The sequence below is a fragment of the Corvus kubaryi genome, unplaced genomic scaffold (assembly GCF_017639235.1).
Source record: "Corvus kubaryi isolate FWS band 111438036 unplaced genomic scaffold, C.kubaryi_AGA036_p1.0 37357, whole genome shotgun sequence".
Taxonomy (NCBI): Eukaryota; Metazoa; Chordata; class Aves; order Passeriformes; family Corvidae; genus Corvus; species Corvus kubaryi.
This window is the reverse complement of record NW_024581117.1, coordinates 8,716,187-8,742,376: the sequence shown is the minus strand read 5'-3', so window position 1 is coordinate 8,742,376 and position 26,190 is coordinate 8,716,187. Positions and strand designations below refer to the sequence as shown.

The 26,190-nt window shown below is 36.8% G+C and overlaps 1 long non-coding RNA gene across 1 annotated transcript in view; it reads right to left on the bottom strand.

Moving 5' to 3' along the window:
* LOC121667267 overlaps positions 1–25,339 on the bottom strand; it is a 64,724-nt gene extending 39,385 nt beyond the window's left edge. Inside the window, exons 1-3 of the long non-coding RNA XR_006016998.1 lie at positions 25,243–25,339; positions 13,283–13,537; positions 3,412–3,489 (exon numbers count right to left, since the gene is read on the bottom strand). This is a non-coding gene — a long non-coding RNA (uncharacterized LOC121667267). The remainder of the gene's footprint in view (positions 1–3,411; positions 3,490–13,282; positions 13,538–25,242) is intronic.
* Positions 25,340–26,190: the final 851 nt, after the last annotated feature.

Here is a 26,190-nt window from a genome sequence, read left to right as displayed (position 1 = left end):
AAGACAGCTAATGACGTGTTTAGTCTTGAATACTTTGACAAGTACATCAACAGGCCACCAGTTTTAGCACATGGTTAACTGGACAAAGATTGATTCACCAAATGTCTATTGTCCTATGCCAAACCTATACTCCAAAGGTGCTTATATTGCTGTCTACATTGCCACAGCTGGCCAGTGTCATGACCTCTTTGTAACTACATCAGTCAGGAAAAGTTATACTAACTCTTCTTCTGAATGTGCTTTAAGATCCACATATTAAAAAGGATTTTTTTTTTAAATCAAGTATTTATCTTGCACAGCTAAAATAAAAAACAACCTCTCACAAAAAGAAATATCAGTGAGCAAATACTGGTTTTCGTATTGACTCCTTTTGATTCAGTTACCTGGACAATATGTACTAGGGAATGCCATGATGGAGAGCCAAAAGTCAGAGGGATCAGCTATTGTAGAAAACACTACCAACTTCCAGTGGCAATACACGTTTTTTGACCTACAAGTGAAGTGCTACTCTCCTAGGCTATCGCTACAGAGAAGACCCTGGTTTCACACTTATCAGAAGCCTCATAGGTTTCCTCTATCACAAAAGTCACCTCATATCCCATCAGCAGAGTAAAGGGAGAAATGAGACAGAAGGAGTCCACGTGTATGTAACTATTGAAATCAGAATTAAAAGGCTTGAGCACGCCAGCATTCATTATATCTTTAAGCATTTGGAATAAACTCTCTCCATCCTCAAAGAGTCCCCTGGCCCCCAATATTTTGGAAGGATTTTGATGTCTTTTGATCAGTTTTGGTGTGTATACAATAAATCAGCAACAGCTCAGTTAAAATATACAGGGCAGTATAAGGAATATGTTGGGAATATGCAAAATAGGTGTTTAAACAGCTTAGACAAAATCATGAATCAACTTTCACAGGGAAAGTGTTTCACTAAGCACTCTTGATTATTCTGGTTTTAGAGTATTGAGTGTTAAGATGAATTCACACACAACTAACTGTAATTTTCTAAATTACAGAGTACAATCACATGAGAAAGTGCCATATTTCATGTCTATGGATGAAGAAAATGCTCTAAAATACATACAACCCTAAAATTCTAATCATCACAGGACTCAATCCTTAACGAACACCTGTAACACCTGTGACAGCAGAGTGACTGTGGCTGCTGGAGAAGTTATTATGGCAAGGAATGTTTCATACAATGTAGGAAAGCATTCTTAAGAACTGTATAAATCCTTTAAAATATTCCAAAAAAGGAGGTGGTGGGAGGCACAGAAACAAGCGCCATCAAATATCTTTCCATACATTTTCCTTCTTGAGACCTGCCTAATTTAGGCTGTGGGTATGTTAGACTGTACATTCTCCTAAGAAGAAAGAGAATGGGGAAACTTTGTGAAGAAAGAATTGAATGTGCCTTGAAACATTCAGAGATTCTGCATGTTACAGTTCTAAAACTACTTTCTTCTTTGCACTCCCCACATGCATACTGACAACACGTATGACTGGCATAGAGGTAAGCATAGTAACATTGTAATATAGTTACTTGCACTTCAGTTCCCATTAGGGTAATGATCACTTTGGTTTCACGTTTTTAAGCTCCTTTATGATAGAGTATTACTGAAAACTGCATCTGCCTTCAGAATATACACTCAAGGAAATACGAAACTCAAAACTGACAAAATAACCTGTCAGTGAAAAACGCAGAAACTGCATATTTAAGAAATGGCATGCACAAGTGTCAGCAGGAGAGCAGAGACAAGGAAATTTAGATTGTTCTGAGTTTATACATTTATTGCTAAGAGGAATGTTTGGATGACCAGCTACAATACATAAGAGAGTTAAGGATTAGAATTATATTTAAATACAAAAGATGGCCCTAGAGTCACATCAATTAAACTACAACAGAATTATTTGGAAAGATGTAGTGCAGAGTGTGCCCTTGCTGACCTCACTGTTATGATTGACTTCCATACACAGGCAACAGAATTAGACTTCTCCCACTAATCTCTTCATTGGCCACCAAAGAAAGACTTCTGATTTATATATACAAACACTCACATGCATAAATATGTGTGCTAACACCTACCCACATACACATGTGTTTATGAAATCATAATGAAGGTAAGACTTCCCTTGCTGCCATAAACTAGCATGGACACAAAGATATTGAATACTTCCAAGATAAGAATGTTTGAACTAGAACCACATTATCATCCTGGAAAGTACATCTTATGGAAACTGCTACTGCGTGATTAACTAGTGTCTAAATCCCCGCAGGGAAGCAAAACAGTTATTCTCAACCATAGTGCAGTTACTGTATTTGTATTAATGGGAGGGAAGAAGAGGACAATCTGCAGAGCCTTCCACAATAAAAAACATACCCCAACAAATTAAGTGCACTTTTGTTGCTCTCTCAAAAGCTGTAAAATTCCTGCTCTGGACACTGCAAGACACAAAAGCAAGACTAACTCTACTTTTGCTTTTAGCACTGCATTCACAAAGCAGCAATACCAAATTGGGGGAAATCGGAACACTGAGACGCACACAGCTGGGTAACTGTCTAGACAAACCGTGGAGGGGCAAAGCAGATACTTACAGGATGAAAAGAAACTACCAAGGAATGGTATTTATACTATTTGTATCCATGTCCATGAATACTTTGTTTACAAGCCAAAAGGAGCCAGTGAAAACCATGGCCCAGAGCACTGGTCCTCAGTCTCTCTGCATTGTGACTGGAAAATTCAATGGCAATTGCAGAGCTATTTAAAGCATATAGTCCATACAAATAAAAGACAAACAGCATTTCAACATAGCAGGTGGTCCACTATCAACTCTGATGTATAACTGTTTCAACACAGCTGCTTATTGCTTATTTGTAAAGAAATACCTTATTAATAGAGAATGAGAATAATGGATAAAGATGTGCATATAAATTTAGCCTACATGGAGCTAGGTCGCTACAATTTAAAACTGCATTTGATGTAATTTAATTACAAATATTGATTAAAATGAAGCCAGCTCACTGGAAGGATGATGATAATAGGCTAATAATAACAATTGATTTGCTTTGATAAATGAACCAAAAAGCGAGCTGAAGGTACTTAGATTTTGACCTATTTAAGGGCCACATTCCCTTTTCTCCTTTGCTTTATTGAATTTCTGAGATTTATTCAAAATATTATTAGAATGATACATCTGAAAAACACATAATTCATAGGAAGATTTGACAACTGCTGCTTCTATGATGGCCAATTTTGAAATGCAGAGTTGTTGGGTCTCCCCCTCACTCCACTCCAGCTTTACTGAATTACATGTAGTGTGTGAGCAGCAGCAATAGTAATTAAAAATAATGAGGCCTGCTAGGTCTGCTAATTCTATTATCTTTATAGCATCAGGCTTCAAGCAACTCACCAGCAAAACAGCCCAGATGAGAAATCTCTTCAGAAGGTTCAGTGGTTGTTTACAATGCAACAGGATAACCTTTTCAGCCTGGAAATAAATTTAAAAAATCAGAAAACAAAGTCTAAAGCAGACATTAGTGGACATGATTCAAGAAAAAGTAAGGGTTAACTAATTAATATTCGGCATAAAAGTATGCTCTTTTTTTTTCTTCCCAGAAGAAAACCTGAGGTAACTGAATAAGGTGCTGTAACATTCATTTTATTTTGTTATTGCTTTGCAGAAACTCTAATTTCTTCATGGAATAAAATGAAGAGCAGAAAGTTGCATATGCTGACTTTCTGTGCCCTATTTATTCTGTGTAAAACCCACAAAAGCTACCTTCAGCTTCAGTGGAACTGACAACATTATTCTAACTTGCAGAGTGCTAAGAAGTGGAATGAAACGTAGGTCTAAACTAGGACTGTAAAACAGTAGGCCCTTTGTTTCTCCAAAACTATTAAACACAGAATTCTATTTTATTGCTGCCACACTCTGATACTGTCTCTGAGCAGTAGGAGATGTTTTTTGCAGCTCACTAACACTTAATTCTTTACATGACGAATGAGGCAGCAGAATTTTGGTTCCCAGGTTTAACATTTGCAAAACAACTTTCAGAAGATGATTAAATGTTGTGCAATCTTCCTGTTTCTGCAGGCAATCAAAATCAACAGCCTCCTGGAAAACTGGGAATAGGCACCCTCCAACTCCAGAGCCTCATTCAACAGCTCATTTGTGTTCACTCCATCACCAGCTCTCAAGTAACATCTTCCTCCACTGAGACTGGAGACACATTTACAGTATTAGAGGTGAAATGCTCACTTGTGTGTGTGCACACAGGGGGAGGGGGTGAAGAGCTTAAAGTATCAATATTTTTGGTGCCCTATATCACTTGACCTCACTACAAGCATCCTCAAACCTCCTTTGAATCATGAAGGTGACCGATGTCACTAAGACATTTAAAAAGTAGCTATTTAAGGTGATGATCCCAGTGAGTCACAGTTTGAGCCCATGGAAACCACTCATTATTTCCCTAAATGTTTCCCAAAAACTTGATCCTGTTGCAGCAGAGTTTAGAAGGTAATCCAAACTGGCAGGCACTGCTGTAGCAGATATTTCTTGCAGACATAGGGTGGGTAATAAAATTCAAATTAAAAACATTGAAGAAATAGAACTTGTATTTTCATGAAAATCTAAGAAGACTAAAGTTTTTTAAACTTACTTATTTTAAATGGAGCTGGGAATAGAAATACAAAAAGATAAATTTCCTCACGTACATATTCATTATACAAAATAATGCCATTGATACTAGATACCATTTATTTTTGAAATTTAAATGGCAAAATCAAAACCCCAAAATGTACTGCAAAACAGATGTGGGTTTTTTTCTAATTTTGTGACACCACTCTCATTTATTTGGAATATTTCAACCAGCTTCAAGTCTTTCCACAAATTACTCTAAAAAATATTTTAGGATTTGGGTTGTTTCAAAGATTTATTTCTTAACAATAAGGACTTTGTATCTTTTTATCGTATGTTTTTCTTCTAAGGTTTTTTTAGGATAATAACAGAGCATACCTAACAATTCTGAAAATCATGCACTTACTTCAACAGCCAAAAATATAGAGAACTTATTTTTCAGGGGCATATTTGTACTCCTGGATCAAGAAGATATGCAGCTAAATGGAGTACACAGTTGCTTAATTAAGGGATTAGTAACAAATGCCTGCAACCCTATCCATTTTAACACAATAAAAATAGTAAAAGAAACCAAAAATAAGATCAAAATGTAAATACTTGCATGAGAAATAATAAAAAAAAAGAAAACCACCCACTTTACTGTTTAATATACTTTTCCCAAATTTCTTTTTTGTATTTCCCACAGCAACAGAAATATCCAAATAATAATGCAAATTATATTTATATTTTTTTCAATAAACAACGGCCTTTGCATCACTTGTTTTCTCCATGATTTGCTACTATTCTTTCAATGTCTATACCTTATAATTCCAGTATTTCTATAAAATCAGCACATTCTATACCACATCTGCTTGGTACATAAAATATATGCACAATCCCTTCAGAAAATGTGCCTATCTACCTCTGTTGTTTTGCCTTCCACCTGAGGACTCCTCATGAAAAGGTAACAGCAATACCAAAGGTCAGAGACCAACAAAAGAAATTGAGAAACCTCTCTTACATATTTCTATTAAATAGATAATCAAAATTGTGAAATTCAGCACAAATGGAAGCAAGAAGGAGTACTGCCAATTTGAGGCTGGTAATTAATCCTCTGGAATCTGTGCATCCCTTGCTAAAAGCAGCTGGAACTGAAGGGGAACTGCAGGAGATGCTCACAAATAACTTTGGCATCCAGCAAACACAGTATCATGAGATTTCCAACTACCAAGACTCTTGACCCCACTTCTTTCAGAAGTGCAAAACCATGTTTTCCTGGGGCCTGGGCAGAAATCCACTACCCATTCTATCTTATATCCCCAGTTATCAAATGTGGATGCTATTTTAGGACGTGCTCACACAAGAATCTTCACATGGTTCTCCACACATCTTTATATAAACGTGGACTTTGTTTCCATCTGTTGGGAAAAAACCCAGGCTGGCCTTGGTTGTCACGTGCAAAAGAGCAAAGACAACTCAGCACTATGTGTTTCAAACATCTTAGCAGAGTGAGCCAAGTTCAAACACAGACTTAATAAATAAAGAATAAAGATCAAAGCATTGGACGTGGAAGCAGAATCCTCAATGATTTTAGTGGCAGTTTTGAAGAGAGCCTAAGTTGAGACCTGCTATGCATTTGGCTTAGCAGTGATTGTTGTTTACCATCTCATTTTTTTATCCTCAATACCCTCTTCCAGCTGTCTCATATATCATGCTCATAATTGCTGTGGATTGGAGAACACCATTCTGTGGCCTGAGTGGAAATGGAAAGCTTAGGAGGAAAGTCACAGAAAATTACACTGGTTAGCATTAGTCAGAGTCCAGGGCAGCACTGGCAGAGAAATGCAAGGAAATATGAAGTTGTTTTTCAGCTGAATGCTGGAGAGTTCTGTATGGAATCACAGGGAAGACACTCAGGGAAAAATGTATTAAAAACCAGCAGCATGTTCCGAAGAGAAGCAGCAGCCCATCCCTACTTCCTTTCTGGGGTTCACAATGGAGCACTGGAACTCCTAAAGGAAAAATTCAGTAACTTCAGATATAACCACTGAATAAACACATAAACAATGTCAATGGAATAAAAAAAAGGGGGGGGGGGGGTTGGGGAAAGCAATAGACCCATCTGAATATGTGGATTTAAGCACCAGAAGCAATCAAATCGTACTAGTGCAAGAAAAGAGCATGTAGAGAAAAGAGAAGGAAACGTATGACTCCAGTGAAACAGATTGCATATCCACTCTCATTGGGAACTTTCATAACAATCACTTGCATTGTTGTTACTTTTAATTAAATGCATATTAACACAATGATAATAAAAGGCTTTTGTGAGATAGAAGCAAAATGACAGAGTACTCAACATGGTTAGTATTTAAGCAAAGCATAAAAGTAATAATTAGGAAGTTGATTATAAAGTTATCTTAATCAAACACCATTATAAGCTGCCATGCAGAATGTGGCCTTACCATCTGTTCCCAGTTCTTTACTCTTACCTTGGGCTGAAACTAATGACCACACCACCGTAATGTGGCTGGATCAGGAGCCTGATCCAAGCAAAAACTGGCTGAGTAAGAAGGATTGGTTCTCAGGCTGGGTGAAGTCCCTTGTTCTACATTCCGGCCATAATCACCCAGACACTTACAGAGAACACAGGAGGAAGGGGGTGAGCAGCTGGCAGTGACAGAGAGAGAGTGTGGGACTGTCTCTTGCAACAATACTGCAGAGCTACACCGAACAGAGCTGGCTGTGTAACCTCGGCCTGGGCACCTGGTCTTCTCCAAAGTACAACCAGACAAATAGGACTGTGAAACAGGTCCTGACAAACACAACATGCTCCAACATACATGCATCAACTGTGCATCCTAAAGCACTTCTCAAACCCACAGGAACAACTTCTGTCTCTATCAGCAGAAAAGGCAAAACCAGTCTTCAAATCTGTGATAGAATTATAGACAGAGGAAATGACTAGGCAAGAACAATTAACGCATTTCTCAATTATGCCTTGATAGAAGTTCATTCCCTGCACACACTATCTACTTACTTTCCAGATGGAAATAGATTAAATTAATTGGGTTAAGCATGTTTTGCTAATGGTGTTGCAGAAAGGGTATCCACAGATCTCCAGTGAACAGGTACATCAGCAATGCAAGTGAACCACCTTGGCAAAGACCTACAGAAAGATCCACTTTTATAGATACTTATTGCTTACATCTCTTTCATGCAAAGAACAGAAAAGGAATATTTTTCTAAATGGCAACAGCTTCTCAAAATCTCCTGACTTAAGACTATAGCCAAACTTTCCCACTATTATCAGCCTCACAAAGTCACATTTTTTCGCTTAGATATGGAGAGTCTCAGCTTTGCAAACAGAGTGCTATTATAATTGTTTCCTGGTTCTTATTAGTTGAAATTTTAATTTGCTGAGATTACATATGCCAGAAATGGTCATTCTTCTAAAAGTAGTTGTATACTTATTGCCCAAATCCTATGCTAATAGCTCAAAAATATATGCAGTTATGGGAGTCACACTGAAGACAAAGGTAGAAAGAACATCCAGGTTCCAGTTTAGTCTCCACCATTGCCCAAAAATATTTAGCAAGGATCCTTTCAAGTGGGTCATCAGGAGGCATTCATAAAGTGGAAAATAAATCAAAATATCATGGACAAGTGTTTCCTATTGGCTCTAAGACTAGGAGCAGGATTTCTCTGAACATATGCCTAAAATGTTTTTTTTGAAGCTGAGGAGATTGGAATTGGCTTCTTTATGTGTGACGGATGTATCTGCATGTCTCAGAGTTTGAGATCTGGTTAACAGCATTAAAGCTTATTTGTTCAATCTAAATGACTATCTTGTTGAAATAGCTCTGCCACTGAGATAAGTAGATACTGGAGCTAGCCTTTCAAGGCAAAGTTTGCCCTGAAATATAATAATGACTATTTCGTCTCATCTTTGTATCCTAGTGGCCTAAATATATACTATTTGCAAAAATAAAAGTAGTACCACAAATACATTTGCTACACTACTTGGTAAAAATTACCTGCTGTATCTCAAACTAAACGCTTTAATCCAACTTCAACATAAACATGGAAATCATAAAGACCTCTACTCGTGTCCTTTACCTTAGCAGACCTTTCAAATCTTACAGAATCTTACAACATTCCCTATCTGAACAAGTAGAACAAACACTGCCACTAATGTATAGTGAGCTACCAGAAGATGGGAGATGAAAGTGCTTCTGAAGGTCACCTGCACAAATGACAAGAAATTCCACTGATCCCCCCGGTGAGTGTCCACTGCTGAGGGCACCATTCTGGCCCCGGCTTGGTGTAACTGGGTTATGACTATGCCAGTCATTTCCTCCTCCCTCCTGTTCAGTCCTACTTTTCCCATTTGCTGTCACTGGCACACACACATAACCATGCCAAGAACCTGATTCAGCTGAAAATATTGCTGGGGAGGAAGAGAAGCTGGGACAATGAGGGTCAACAGGAGCTGCCTGCAATTAGATTGGCTTAAACTAAACTTGAAACAACACCCTTAGAACCCAAAGAGGCTATTCCTCTTTGTATCTATCAAGATGTGCAGAGAGTCAGCTATCCCATTTAATTGCATAGGCATAGCTAAAAGCTATGAATGAGAAAGGAAGGAGATAGCCTTGTCTGAAACTTTATAATGCAACCTGGTGCACTGTAGACATAATAAAATTATTTGCTAAGCCAGTCCACACATTAGAAGACCAGCTGCCTAGTGTCTAACTATGAAATTACTCTGCAAATGAAAAGCAGGAATAAAGAGTAGCCAAATGGAAAAATACTTCCTGACCCAGCCAAAGAAAATAACTTACAACAGTTTCCCAGCATGGAGAAAGGAAAAAGGGTACATGCAGAGCACTAGGATGTAGAAACTGAACTTCAGGGTAGTCAGAAAATAATCAGATATTTGAATGGGTATTTCAAAGACCCGCCCAAAGTTATCTGGGAGAAATAGAGCTAGACCTGTCATATAGTTTAATGACAGAGGATATTAAGTATCTAAAGTCTGACATGTTAGAACAAGCAACTGATATGGCATCAACATTTACATTAAAGTGAAATCATCTGCCTCTCCATATCGCTTTTCATTCAGTGACCCCAAGTTCTTTACCTATCACATATAACTGTTGCAAAATAAGGTGATTTCTCTGAAGTCAGTAAAAGGACTATTTTATAATGTTAGTCCACTCCTAAATGGAACTTAGAGCATTTTATAGGCATGGAAATAGCCACAAATTTGCCCCATCACGTATCAAAGGCAGGCCCTGAGGTATCATTCCTTCCCCAGTGAAATGAATCACACAAAATCGTGTTGGCCTTCCCTCATGTTTTTCACCATAGGAGTTACATTCTCAGCAAGTTTAAACTACCTTAACTTCAATTAACTTAATGGATCTATATCAATTTATTCCCACAAATAATGTACCTTGAGTATTCTGGTGTACCATCTAGCTGTAACTAAGGGAATTCAATTCTAATTATTACCCTCCTTTTTTTTCCTCCCCAAAAACCCCCTAGTTTTATACTTTTGCCCAAAACAGCTGTGGGACTATAGTAAGTAAAAAGAAGTGCCTGCCTTCTTAATCTTGCCATCACACAGCTAATTAAAAACACATATCCTTTTTGGAGGCCCAGGCCCTGGAAAAACACAAGTTTTGGCAGCCTTGTCCTGGTCGCTAGTATATGTTTTTTTCATGTTATGCAGGTTTGGATTGGAAGTGTTCTGCACACGAGAGCACCAAGAGACATATTTTCTGCAGATAGAGAGAGCTGAGAGTGTAATTTGCACTGTACTGCCTGCACTGTGCTCCTAACAAGAAAATGCTAATATAAAAATTGTATACCTAACTACCATCAGGTTTTTTATGTTTTTTCAAAAATTCTAAGAATTTCATAGAAGCCTCCTTCTTTCACATGCACCCTAAATATATATAGACTGACATAATCAGATTGGAGACTACAGATGTCTGGTGACCCTCTGGTTCTTTTGGATAGTACAAGTGAAATAAGCATTACTGAGCATTGTCCCATAGTCACCAAGGGAAATCAAGAAAAAATTCCAATATTTTAAGATCACAGCAGAGGTAAGAATGGAAGACAATTCCCCCAAACTTCTATTCTGCACCTCAAACTTCGGAGAGAGCTGTGTATTTTTAAAAAGAGATGTGGAGTTTCGAAGGAACTGCTACACTGGAATTGGTGATGACTTCCTCAGATAAGGATCCAGCTCTCCCTAACTTTCAGTTACTCAATTTGTCAGGCTTTTTCATTGCTTAAGTTTCATGAGATGTGTAAAGTTCAAGCCTTGGCTATTAATGTGAACACTGAAAACTTTATACCTTAAGAGCAAGGCGATTTCAGTCACTTGGTAGGTGGTAATCTTTTCTCTGGTACAATTCATAAAAAATTTCATTCACAGAAATAAAAATAGAAACCTTTACTACATTTTATGTGATAAAGAAAAATACAAGCACACTGAAGTATTAAGCTCATTCTTACCTGTGCCTATTTTGTCAAAATAAGAGTGCTAAGCCTTCTTATCTACACAAATTATAGGATTGTAGAATTTGCCTGTGACGGTCACACGCCACCTATCATTTAGCAACATAAACCAATTCAGCAGGTTATTTGGATTTTCTGTGTAACAAAAAAATTATGTCAGAGCACTCTTGGTAATGAAATAGATGCTACTATCAAAGACTGTGACTACATATGAAGGCACATGTTCCCAGGACTAGACAGAACAGAATACTGAGAAGCAGTAAAAGAGCTATTTAGAACGCAGTGATAAAAATTGCCTTCTATTTGCTAATACAAGCAGGTGATATCCATTTCCCATGGCATATAGTGTTTCTTTTCCCTCTTCCACTTATAAGCCAGGGAAAACATTGACAAAAAAAAAAAGCTATATCAAAAAAAAGTGCAGCTGTGCACAAGAAAAAAATATATTCTTACACATATATATGTGTATATATAGAGAGAGACACATTCACCTTTTGACTACTTGAGACACCTTCCTGAACATTTGGTAACCACATCTATTGCAAAGCAGGAAACAGAGAGAAAATCTTCTCTTACAAAGTGAAATGCAATGAAAATGAGCTGTCTAAGCTCAGATGAAGGTTGCACAATCCAAAACTGACTCAATTTACTTCTACATTTAACAAATTTAATCAACACCCTGTCACCAACTGACTTTTTGAGAAGACTTCTGAGATTTAATGAGCTCAACTTAAAGCTGTCGTTGGACAGTATGGACATGGGAATTAGTCAAGACTTCAGCAAAACAAAAAATTACAGAAAACACTGTTAGGCAAAAAATGGACTCAAATTTATCTTAGAATATGATGCTCTCTGAATAGAAAGCAATAAAGCATTAAATTTTGCCAGTCCTACTGAAAAATTGCCAAATACAGATATTAATGTAAACAATTAATATAAGTTTTTAAAGAAAATATATATTAATTTATTCCTTAATTTTTATTCATATTCTCTAAAATTCTAGAGAACACAAGCAAACTTGCAAACAAAAAAGTACGTTTTATCCAACAAGATCAGAGAAGAGGTGGAGGGAATTTCACAAACAAATTCATAGCTGTCTCCTTAGGAACATATTTTTATGCACCAGAAATGTCCTACTTCACTTGTTAATGAACTCAAAATTTACACTTTTCTGAAATGCTTCCAAGTACATCAGATTTTTTGCAATGCTGGTCCAAAAGAATAAAGCATTCTTGTTATTTTTATTCAGAGGAAAGACAAAATACCACATTTGAGAAGATTCTATTCTTAACAAATGAAACAACTGAAAAATGCAACTGTAGGATATTCCATCACAAAATTTTTACTGGGATAGAAGTGATTATGGCCCTTCAATAGGAAGAGAATTAATATTAAAAACTCCAGAGAAATTCAAAGAAAAAGGCCTGCAAAATTGAAAAGTATTGAAATTAGGATGACTGATGCAGAATATAATATCCGGTTTACAAGTTAAAAGTAAGAAATACGACCATTTTAAGAGCTGTCTGTTTGAGTAACCACAGCATATGGGAATCCAATCACTAAACCAGCCCTGCTATAAACTGAGGAAACTCTAAGCAAAGGAAGAGTCACCTAGCCAGAGTATTCAGTGTAAGCAGAAGAGGATGGAAACAGAAGGACCAATATGGAGCTGTAGGGCATTGCAGTACTCTCATACTTTCTAGAAAATTGATTACAGTAATAATTGGTTGTTTTGGTTGATATTACGGAAGGAAATTTTGCAGTACTCGACTAATTTTCACTCATCTGAGCTGCCAACGGCCTGTATGGCCGCCATTCAGTATTAATGCAGTTTTAGCCCAGGGGTTTCATTTCTGAATTTCTGTTTGGATAGTCTCAGATGTGGTGAGAATGTCAGTATGCTAAAGTTTCTGTTGAAAGGCTTTTTATACACATATATGAGAGCTTGAGTGTTTGTGACTGCAAGCAGAGTACTATTCAGTGCCACACTAACATAGATAAAATTCATGACTTGAAAAGTTCAGAATTTTTTTTCTTTCTTATCTGTTAGCAATGCAAAACACTAATAACAGAGTTCATAATTCTGGAAAAACTTATATTAAAGCCAACCAGGCAGAGCTACAGCATCACTCACCTCTGTCCAGCACTCAGTGGCCTGGCTCTTGTCACTCCCACTGCAGTGGGAGCACATGCACCAGCTTGTCACTGTGTACTGGGCTCCTCTGAAGGCTGAACTCCACAGCATCAGGCAGGAGGCTGTTGGCACTCTGAAGCTGTAGCAGGAACCAATACAGCTGTTACGCACTGTTTAATAGGCTTTTTAGTACAAGTGTGTTGAATGACAGTTCTCAGCCTGCTTTCACCTCCTCTCCCCTGCTTTCCTCATCTCCTAGAAAAAGGAACCAGAAGAAAAAGAGGAAAGCAGTAAGGTTCAGCACATGGTAGCTGATATTCCACCACTGACACTAAACTGGGACTTCCAAATGGTGCCTCTGTTTTTTACCTGCAAAGTCCCTATGAAACTGCCAAGGCATGAAACTAATGCCAACCTGAAGAGCAACATTTTCCCTTTCCTTTTCTAATTCAAAACAACTACTAAACCAAGCTGCACATGGAATTATTAGATCAGAAGTGTGCAAACTGCGCCTGTGTGTTAAGGAGTTCACACTGTCACTGTCAGAGCATGGGCATGAAAATGCAAGATTTGGGCAAACACCTGAAAGTCTCCTTCAATAATAACAAAGGATTTTTATCCAGATATGTAGTATCCCCACACATAAACCTACAAGAGCAGCTTTTATTTAGAAAGGTTCTTTTTTAAAATGACTTATTATCACTTTCTTGAATGTATTCTAAGTTTTGCAACATCTTGAGAGATTGATTACTGATTAATTCTGCTGACCTGTTTAAAGCACACATTCCCAAATACTGCCAACAAACATTCCAATAACTTGATTCAGGAGGGCAAAACCTGTATATACCAAAATTGATCCTTCCAAGAAAACAAAAGAAAGAGGCAGCTTTGTTTTAAATGGTAGAAAGCTTCATTCTGCAGACTCTTTTCTACGGATATTAGGCAGCAGATTTTCTATTTACAGCTCATGATAATTTATGTCTCATTGACACTGTAAAGGGAAAATCGCCACAGAATCAAATCCACACTAATGGGCAGCAAGAGGAGACTGTTTTAATCCTCTCTAGCTTTGTTTTTCCACTGCTCTACAGTTTCTCTGCACCCTCCATGTAACAGAAAGAAATCATTAAATTCCTAGTGAGAGCATTAACTGTCTTCTATTTTCCAAGGTGAGTATGTTGGTTGAGAAAGCAATTGGGAGGATTTAAAGACTTGCTCTAAACTGCCGAACAGGTGAAGGGCTAGTGGCCAGAACCAGATACAAACTCAGCAAGCTGAGTAGGAGTAGGCCCAGCTCAGAAACCTGGGAAGTAACTTAAATGACAGGGACAGGGCTCCTGCTCCTGGGTCTTTAGAAGACTTGTGCTTTTCCAGTGAGGTTGTTTCACAATGCCCCAAACACAGGGTAAGTTTTTCAATTGCATCTTTTCAAATACTGTGTACTTCCAGTGTAAACGACTGATATTTCTTCCTTGCATCAGTAAAAAATGAGCATACATTATTTACACAAAAACAGTGATCAGACTCAAAAAGATGACAGTGAGAACAAAGATGTGAACATAATATGTATTATGTGCAGACTCGAAGCTCATCACCTGAGACTTCAGATGACTAAGACTTTAACAGAGGACTTAATACCTTCCTAAAACTCTAGGAAGAGACCTTGTAAATATATCTGGTACAGATGGAATGGAAAACAGAGCCAGTCTCAATGACTAGCAAGCAAGTCAAAAACCAGTCAGAAATAAAATAAGTACACAGTGAAATTACTTTAGGAGAAAGCTTAATAGATTTATTATTTAGTCACTCAACATGAGGCTGAGCACTGTCCAAGGGAAACAAGGCAGAGACATAAACTGCTACTTCAGTTTAAGTGGAAATCCTAACCACCCCTCTGGCTAATGCTTTGAACATATGTTCATGTCAATAACAAATTTCAAAACAAATCCTCTGTTGGGTTACAAAAATGCTGTGAAGACAGTACACAATCAGCTGTTCTTCCTACTGGAGCACCAAAATCAGTAACAGAGACTGAGCTAATTTAAAATCACACTCAACACTGTAATGCTCATATATACAACCAGACACATCTGGGGTTTTTTTAATCAATTGTGACTAAACAAGGCAACATTGAAAGATATTGGAACAGGGAATCTTTTCTCAAAAATGGAGCCACAAAATAATTTGAAATCACATTCGTATTAGTTTCTAAAATTTAATTAAATTAATTTAAAATTCAATGTCACGCAATTGAAACTTTAAACCAATTGGCCAAATCATTTGCAAGGAGTAAGTTAAATCAAAAAAAGTGTTGGAGAAACAGCTCAGAATGATAAAGATTCATGAATAACTTAAATATTTACCATGGAAAGTAACACAATCAAAGAGGAAGCTACTTGAGTAAATAATCAAGATTAGGAACAAAATGCTGAAATAAATGTTTCTTGAAAAAGTGAAACAGCAACACTCCAGGCTTTTATGCTCTGAAAGAAGGAAAACAGTTTTCCTATTCACAGGTTTTAGGAGAAGTTATTTTGCTTTCTTAAATGTAAGAGATGGGCAAAAAAAGAGACTTAACACTTTGGAGATAATTCATCTCCTTGGTAGAGCTGGTACTGAAAGTTCTGAAATGTTTTCATTAAAAACGAAGTTAAAAAACACCTTCTACTGGTATTCAAAGTATGAACTATTCAAAGTGTGGACACACACCTCTGTATAACTTACAACTTCATTGCCCCAAAAAGTGTTACTGCAAGAGCATAATGTTTGATAAAAGCAGTACAAGAAATAGATTTCTCAATAAATTCTTTAAAAATTCTGAAAAAAAATATGGCATGTCTCTGTCCTAATGATGCCATGCTGTGCAGCCTAGAGACTCTCATCAGACTCTCTGTTTTTCCAAAGGGAGCAGATACACATGAACCAGTCATGTCCTGTCCAAAATAGGAGCATTCTTCCTTGTGTCCTGTATTACTAATAGCTGTGAATAGTGCTTACAAGCACCTGCAGTAGGGTGTAAAGTTAGTTCTAAATGTGTGTCTCTGGGCCCTAATCAGAGAGTTGCAGAGGGCAACTGGTGCTTAATGTCTCATCTCCCAATGACAGCTCAGCACGAGCAGTATCAGAGTATCATTAAACCATCATGCTCCAGTCTCAGCTTACAAAATAGAAGTGCTCTTCCGTACAGGGAGGAGGAAAACAGAAAAATATTGACAACACTGGCAGGTCCTTTAACACATATGAATGAGAGAAAACACTCATTTAAAATAAGTTCTAAAAAATTAATCCAGTTGGCTGAAGGTATAACACCAAAAAAGAAAAAGATTTGTAGGGAGTAGACAGACTACTACTAGAGCAAGCTCTGGATAACTTCTCTTTAAAGCTGATTTGTCCAAATAATCTTACACTAAGCTTTCCCTCACTGGTTAGTATAAATGTCTAAAGCACTGGGAAGAAGCATGAAGCCATAAATAAGTAAGTGAGATTTAACCAATAAGACGTGACACACAAATAATTTCTGGACCATTAATGAATGTCTCAGGTGTATTGTAAAGCATGGGGCCAAAGGTCTAGATTGTCTTATCTTTCTCATAAAACAGGAATCATGAAAAGTGCGGGAGGAGGACATCAGGGAAGAGTCATACTTCTATGTTTCCAGATGGATGCCATGGTTAAAATATGGCTCACAGCCACGATGAAAGCTGTATTTTTGGTCAAGGACAAATTAATTTCTTGGATAGGAAAGGTGACTGTATCTTGGGTTAGGTTTAAATGTAAAGGTTTACCTTTCACCAGTCACTAAATTAATTTATAACTTACACTCTCTGGCAGGGGAATTTGAAAGCTTTCCACTCTCAAATTTACCAACGAACCGGAGAGCAACCTAAACTATTTGGAGAGACATCTACAGGAACTAGGAGCTGACAACCTTCTACAAAGCTGTGCTGAGTTTCTCGGGATAAGAAGGAGCAGGAAGATGCCAGTCCCCAACAGCAGGACTTTCTGGAGCCCCATGAAGCATTTTGAATATCTATATAGTCGCTATCTGCATCTTTTTCTCAATAGTCATCTGTCACAAGGTTTTGTGAGCTGATCTTTTTTGTTCTTGTGTTTACACAGAGTGTGTCCCCTCTGCACGTTCACTACCTGCAGGGACAACTTTCACACCTCTCCCTTGGAGTTAAAGCACAAAGGTGGGGTGTTTGCATTACATCGTTACAGCAGCTTACAGCTTCAACATTACAATCAAAATCTAAAAGAAACCTTAAAACTATCCTCCAGTTTCAAAACCTCAGGCAGATTGACTCTTATTTCAGTGGTGCAAATTAACAGTAAGTGCAGGGAGAAAAAAACAGTTCTCCTTTTATTTGAGCAACGTAATAGTTTGCCCATCTCAACGTCCATATTACAGAGTAAATACATTACACAATTTTTATTTACCATTCTAATATGGATAGTGATTAGATATAGCACACGATCAGAATTATCAATTTCTCTTTAGAACAAAAAAAAGAATTACAGCTTATACTAAATTTTTAACTAAAAAAAGTAAAAACCTTTATATATAATTCAATCCTCAAAGCATCCAAATTCCTGAGATGGTCTGTTAGAGTGCTACCATGTTCATTATATATCAAGGGTAATTTAGTTTGACAGCAATAACGTTTAATTTCTGGTAAGTGACTTGTTTCTCCTAGCTATGTAGCAGTAAAGAGCTGTGAGAAAACCCTGAAAGTAAAATTTATTCGTATATGTTTTGCTTTAGTTTCAGGTACAACAAACTACCCAAAGGATTTTATCAGACACTTTAATCTCAATATTGATTAGGGAAGATGAAGGAATTTGTTGAACTTGTTGGTTTTTAATTGATTTTCTACCACATGGACATTATGGCTTCCCATTTATTGGCTGTCACAGGTACTGATCAACAAAGGAATACTTAGATGTCATGAACCAACCAATCTCCATAGGCACAGGGAAAAAGCCAGAAAGTTAGCCTCAGTCCTCAGACAATTCTCAGTGTTACCTTTAAGCATTATTAAATAGACAACTAAAAGAAAATGACTAATCCTTATGCTGATGTCTTTGTAGGTAGCAAGCCTTGTATTATCAAACATACCCATTCCAGAAGAGAACAAAAAATCCCACATCGAGTGAAGAACTGTGTGCTTTCAATTCCATGTTTCCTTTCATTTCCTATTGAAGCAATAGTTTACTACTAACCAGTAACTCTGGTTCACTTAAAATACTGTTGGAGTATCTTGGAGGGTAAAGCAGCTTGGGAAAATGTTACATTCATCATAGGTTTTTTCATCTACTAAATCAGTATTTGGTATTTCTAAACATTTGCTAGTCTTTAAAGCATCAAAATAGTTAAAAATGCAGTGCTGACACCAGGCTGGACTGAAAAATTTCCCAGCAAATCACCCAGCAGAAGTCTGCAGGGATTTGCAGCACACCATGATGTCACGCACAGCAGCTGTATGGAAGGGAGCTCTGTTGAAAGGCCGCTGACAACACATGAGACACACGAGGGAGGTTTTTTCTGACTTGCTTGCTAATCCTCCTTCTCACAGCTGACAGCCCTGACACCTCAGACAAGGCTGAAAATTAACTGTCCTTATAAAACAAATGAACAAGAGTCTCATAAAGTTGAACAGGCTTTGGGCTTATGAATTCTGCTGGCTGGCAACTCATCTTTGAGTAAGGGTCTCAAGAACTTTTCTTAAAACACAGCTTTTCTAAGAACTTGTGTCCTTTTTGTGAATTTTTCAACAGAGGTTACAGGTCTTTTGTTTCCCATTCTCATGAAAAAAGTCATCTGCTAAACAGCTTAGGTCTTAAAATGCCTGAAAGCAGAATGAACACACACATTCTTCTTCTAAAAGCCCCAGCTCGTTTTAGGATTATTTTAATTAGGGTTGAATTTTCCTATTTTGATAAAGAAAAAAATATTTCTAACCAGTGTTCACAGACTGAAAGTAACTGCACTGTTGCCAGAGCCTTTTAAAATGAAAACAGCAGAAACAGGAGAAATGTGGGTAGACAAGTGACCTCATAAGAAGGGTTGCTGGTGAGTGTTCTGCCACAGAACAAAAGCTACACATGTGTTGTAAGAAATGTGTTTTTACAAATTGTGTGGAAGTTGTCCTGGAGGTACCAGAGGGCAGAGGAAAGAGGTTGCTGGCTAATGAACCATGGAATTATGAAAGGTGAAAATGAAAGAGGCATATCAGGTTAATAACCATTTGTGCAATAGCTGTACAGAGTTACCAATTTTTCTCAGACTGTTTTAAGTGTCTGAACCTAGTGGGTTCCTATGTCTTCCCTTGAGATTCAGTCCCACTGTCTAATAAAACTTCCTGTCAGGAAACTTTTTGTGATGTTCAACCTAAATTTCTCTTTTCTCAATAGCAATACATTATTCCAGGTTATAAACCCTTCTTTTGCAAGAAGATAAATTATTGTTAATTTTTAATGTTTATCCTTCACAAAAAGTTATTAACCATTATGTTCTTAACTCTCTTGTCAGTCGGCCAAGCTTTAAACATACAGACCTCATAAATCAGATATAGTGCTAGATTTTTTTCTATGCTGTCCCTGAAATTACATTATGTTATTTAATGCTGAGATTCCCATACAAGCGGGAAGGTAAGCAGGTGGCTTGTAGACTACTTTCTTCCCAAATAATATTATTTATTCCTTAAGCAAAAGTTGGTGTTTGGCTAGAAAAAAAGAAAAAAAAATCCACAGCTGCTCTATCAGGATTCTGGTTTCTCAATTCTGCTTTAAACCTAAGAAATACTTGACTTCCTCCTAGTTTATAGCAATAATTAAATTACAATGGCCCTTCCACTGGATGACATAAATAACAATTGCCTGCTAGAATTTCAGTCTTTAGTCCTTCTGAGCTTTCTTGGTGTTGCTGGCATAACTGGAATACAAATAGCTGTAAAATGTTGTAGGTGTGTACACTGCATAAACAGTCAAAACAACTATTATTACTGTATTAAGTATATGTGCAAGTCTTGGCAGGGGCTAAAAATCCAGCACACAAACACAGGCTTAACTGAAAAACTCTCAGAACTGATCCACTACTGCAAGTGCAGTTTCATGGAACTAGATTTCTGTATTTTTGTATGTTCTTTCCCAATATTCTTTCAAACCCAAATTCAAATCACATTCTATCACAATATTTTAGTGCCTAATTCCTGTCATAATTTGGGCCCAGGTTGAGATAAATCATTTTGAAGCAGCAAATAAAAATGTATTTAATTTGCAAAGCAATTTTTCTTCACCAGTTTCATTAATATCATTGAAAGATACAGCTAGATATGCTACTTTTAATTTTTTTTCTTCTCATATATCTGCTGAGAGTCAAGACAAAGTATAAGGGGAAAAAACACCACCAAAAACCATATGCATTTATTATTGCTCAGTAATAACCACACAGAAGACCAATAGACAAAAATTTGGAATAAGTTTGACCCAGCTGGAAAGGGAAAGGATCTTTTCTCTACAGACCAGGTGCTGTCTTTTTTTTTTTTTTAATGCTGCAAACAGGATACTTAGCCATCAGTATTTTTCAGTATGACTCTTTCTATGACTGTTTTCCAAATCTTTACCTTATTTCCCAGTAGACTTATAGTATTACATAGCAATTTCATATTGTATGTAGGACTATGGAAGTAATGAAAGAACAAGCATCACTGCAATTACCTAAAAAAGGGTCATAAATAGAAGTGACAATGAGAAAGGTAATGGGTTCCTTCACCTGCCATGAAAACTAACCTGGCTTTACCTAAAACACTTTCAGGGTCAAAAGGCTCTGCAGTTTTAGTTGGTTCCCACAAAGAGGAAGAAAAAAAGCACACTGCTTGCATTAAATCTAAACAACAATGAATTTGCAGTGGAAATCTGAAACAATGACAAAAGAAGATATTAGGAAATACTTAGTTTGGTTACCTTTACAAGAGAAATCTGTATACAAACTTAACAATGAAGAGGATTAAATGGAAGCTTATTTAAGGTCTCTTTCTGTCAATACCATTGCCTCAAAATATACTTTCCTTTTACTTCACTCTTCTATCTCTCATTCTAATTTCACTACTTTACTGAGACCCAAAGACATTCTAATTTACATTTAGCTAACTTTAACTTTCTTGGTAGTTGGAAGCATTTATGCAGTAGAGAGGAAACAGAAAGCATATGTAAGCATCTGAACGGCTTCCAGTTCTTTTACCTTCTGTACTTCATGCTCTTTCTATACAAACACACATTAAATATCATCTTTTTACAATTAATAATCTCTGGTTTAAAGACCTCATGTCATCACAAAGGCCAAATTATTACAGCAGCAGCTAGAGCCAATTTGGATCATCAGGCTTAGGTGAACTTAGAATAAACTAGTTTTAATGATAGGTGAAAATGCCTCGGAGTTTGAATACACATTATCTAGTGATGTCCATATGTGTAATGGAGAAATGCATACAATAGTATAAATATATTTAAAATGTTAAGTTCAATATTTAACTGAATGTGGGAGAAAAGGTGCCATTATTGCTCATTTTAATGGAAAGGATTGTTTGCTTACCAGATTACACGTACACGATGAAACTGTGAAAATCAGCAGTAGAATACCAAGGCCGTGTTTACTATATTTCTTCAACAAATCCGTAGGGACACATTTCTTGCCCTGTCTCTGGGAGAGCTCAGGCCAAGGCTGAATGCTGACCATCCTATAGATGCACTCTCAGAAACAAGCAAGCTGGAAGCCAGCAAGAGTTCACAAACTTGCAGGACAGATACAGGCCAAATTTCTCCCTCTCAGGACAAGTAAGCTCATTGCTGTTGTTGGCTGTTAGTGTACCAGTGACTACCACCTCCCCTTTTAAATTAGAATACACTCACAAGAATTCTCAGTCAAATGTCTGAAGAGCAAAGCAGGGGCCAGAAAAATAATTCTAACCACACTTAACCCTAAATCCAATAGTAATTAAGACCTAACTGGGGGGTTTTTACCTTCTTTTTGACACACTCTATTGACCAATATTCATCTCCATGGCTCACCGAAAGAACTCAGTAGGCTGCTGAGTAAAGCTGGAAGACCATTCTTTTCTTCCAGTCCTGCAGCATTAGAAGTGTCATTGTTACAGAGTTAAAAGTTACACGCTGTTATTTTTTGCATTGGAGAACACAATACAAAGGCCTGCTCCAAGCCCCATTGTACTTTCTGGGTTTGTATTCATCTGACATTATGCTACCTTGGATTCAGGCTTTACATTCATAAATATCAGAAGGCATTGCTGAAGAAGTAATGCATGTCAAGTGGCCTGCAATCCTTGAACAAAGCAGACCTTGCTCCCCCCATCATCATTATTCACCAGACATGGCAGAATGAAAGGCTGAAAGGATCAAAGAGCAGAGTACCAGCAGTATCTACTAATAATTGACAGCATAAGCAACACCACTAATCAAGGCCAGAATACAGGACTTCATAAAGGACAGACATTCAGGTTCCCTGGCTTAGCTGACATCATTTAAACTGAGACCAGTTGAGTAAAATGAAAGAAGGTGCTTTAAATATGAGGAATGTTTTACGTAAAATAAGCAAGAGCAAAATTGCACCTGATAAAATTAAAAAGAAAACTAAACATGAATCAATTACAGCTAACATCATGATCTACTGAAATCTTCTGATTCTTCTTGCATAGCAGATAGCTGTTACTCATACACAGAAATACATAGTTTGGGCAAATCAATACTGCCTTTCAAATTTTAAATTTTAGATTTTTGCATTCCTTTATGTTTCCTTTAAGTACAACATGACAAAGTAGCAGTTCTCATCTCCCAAAAAAAGTAGGAAGAAAATGAATGAAATCCAGTGATACTGCCCTAAATTGTCAAAGAAATGGTTGAGAGAAAAAGCTCTGGCTGCTGTCCTGACCAGTACCAACTTTCACAACCTCTTTTTCCAGAACTTAGGTGTGCTTGTCAATTTAACCATTTCTACAGAAGCAAAATCTCACTACATTTAACCTTCTAATTATTTGATACCCTAAGACAAAAATTCATTTACTTACGCTGTAGTCAGAATTCACTGCCTATAATGCTAAAGAGAAAATAGCTGAGTGACCAGAACTGTCTGATAATAAATCATAAAAGTTAGGCAACTATGAAAAATTGTGTTCTCTTTTTCCAAGAAACAAGCAAGTCATTTAGATATACTAACATTCTTTGAACTTGACCCAGAAAGTTTAGCTCTAGTGCAGAAATAATTTAGTTTCACCAGCTCATTCAAGCACTGACTTCTCTACCTGAAGTGCCAAGAACGTTTCCCAGCAATGAGTGCTAGACTGGCTGATTACACAGGGTGAACCTTGTGCTTCTTGCCTATGAACTAATGCACAGAGGTTAGCAAAAAACCCTGTATACTGAGTAAAGCCTTTAATCATCATCAAAATACCCACATTTTGCACTAAACCTTCTGAATAATACAGTTTGTTTTTCATTACTACAGCCAGTGTCCCCAAAGTCAGTTCTCACAACTGCAAAGCACTTGCGGATACAATTTAAGTATTTTTTACTAAATACAGTGGGGGTTAGGTTTCTATTCTGAAAAGCACTCCAAAGGAATTTCAGCTGGATGAACTAAAGAAAAATATTCCATGGTCTCAGTTTCAACCATATTGAATATTTAATCATTATGAACATATAAAATATGATTAAAGTTGAAAATATCTGAAGTCTTTAGACTACTATTTTTCACAGCCAGGGACAATAGACAGAGAATAATCTGTCATTTTCATGGTTGACCTGAAGGCTTTGTAGGAAGCTATGTTATGTTCTCAAACTTAGTTGAGGCCAATAATTGTTTACAATTATTCTATGCAAGATAGTTGAAGATACTCTGATACAAAAAAAACCCCCTGTAAAACAGAAGACAATAAAAAATGTTTAGACAAAAGCCAAACTGCCTGTTTCAAAGGAACCTGGCAGAAATGCTTTGACCTGATAGCAGCAGGAAGTATAACCATCAAAGACTCTTACAATTAAATATTTAGAATGATAAATGAATTATCATAATAAACACTTAGCATTCAGGTAGAAAATGACTAAGAAAACCACTTTTGCCCATTTGTGGTTTATTTGACAGAAGGTCAGCTTCTCTTTCAATGCAAGGCAGAACTCATTCTTTATATAATTCATTATCCATTGACAAAAAGGTTGATTGCATCAGGAATAAATGTGACCCATTTCCTTCAGAATCCCTACAATTCCTTTGCTTTTTTATTCAGAATACAACAAAACAGCTTTCCAAGCAGAAAAATGGAAGCAGTACTGTTATAATTTTACCAGTTAGGGATCTATTTTAAACTAAAGGATTGTCACAAAAGTACGTGTTTCTCTGAGTAAACATCATGGCATTAGTAACAAAATTTTTTGTGTTCCTACTTCTTCAGGATCTGTGAAATCAAAGACGATTTAATTCCTTTCCTTATAATACTAAGGCTATCCAAGTCATTGATGTATAATCAGTGTTAATTGAAGCAGTTAACATTATATCTTCTAATTACTTTCCTGACATGACTTAGCCAAGTGAATTCCTAGTATTCTGTTTTCTCAGCCAGACTGTAGTTTACAATGAAATACTACTTCACTTTGCATTATTATATCTAAAGTTGTTAATGCAATTTAGGGAAAATGATATTTACATAACAGCAGCTTTGGACCAAATGAAACAGAAGGAACCAGACCTCCTCAACTCAGTTCATGCTCCCTGTACTATTTCTTTTCCAAAATAAGAAAACACGAGAAGTTAATATTTTCATATTCTATTAATGTTCTCTTCATGATAGTGTGCCTGGCACATCTGGTAAATGACCTAAGAAGTTTTACTATAACAACAAGTTCTTTTCTAAAAATTAGAGGCAAGATAAATCACATCTTGTAATACTCACAGTCAGATAATCTGTTCTACAACCAGCTGCCCTTCATGCAAGACATGGGTAGATACTGTCACCTGCAACCTGCTGCTTCTCCTGCACAATTCATGTATTTTCCATCATCCCTTCACATCCCGGGTAACTTCTGTGCAAATCAAACTAAATTAATTTCACTTGCCAAGTTCCAGCCCTTAACCTATTTTGTTACATCATCATACTGATATTTCAGTGGGAAAGAATTAAATAGAATAAGCAGCTTTGTTTGCCATTCATGTTACTACTTAATAGTAATACATTACTGTTTTGTAATAGCCTGATGATAAAAGAACCAGAAAAAATCCTTTGTTTTGTTATGTTTCATCTTCCACTCAAACTGAATTTAATTTAACAGTATAATAAGCCAACAGAAAATATTTTTCCCTAATTGAGATATACCATCTGCTCCAGTAATCAGCAAAACACATCTCAACTTATTTGGACATTTGATGCAAGCTTGTGTGCAACTGGCAACAGGAAATACGAACATGATTAGAATACAAAGTAATTTTTTGTCCTCGGAATATTTGTTTTACACATGCGTTCAGTGGAGCTACTTCTGTGAAAGCTAGTTGGTCCTCCTGTTCTTCTACCCTAAATAAATTCTATAGGTACTGCATTCTCACAGAGTCTAAAATAGTGATTTTATCTGCTAGCCACTGACAAAAAATGAATTTAAATGCATTTTATACTGGAAAATATCTGAAACCAGTTATTTTTCACACATAATTGTCACACAGATTATCTCTGCTGATGGCTTACAGAAAACTCCATTCTAAATTACCCCTTGTAGTTTGAAACTTTTTCTAATTTTTATAAATTCAAATGCTATGATTCAGTAAAAAATTTAAAATTTGAAAGTGAATTTGATAGTTTGAAACGAGACTCACTCCACATACTAAACCAAATGCGGTTCAAAGATGTGAG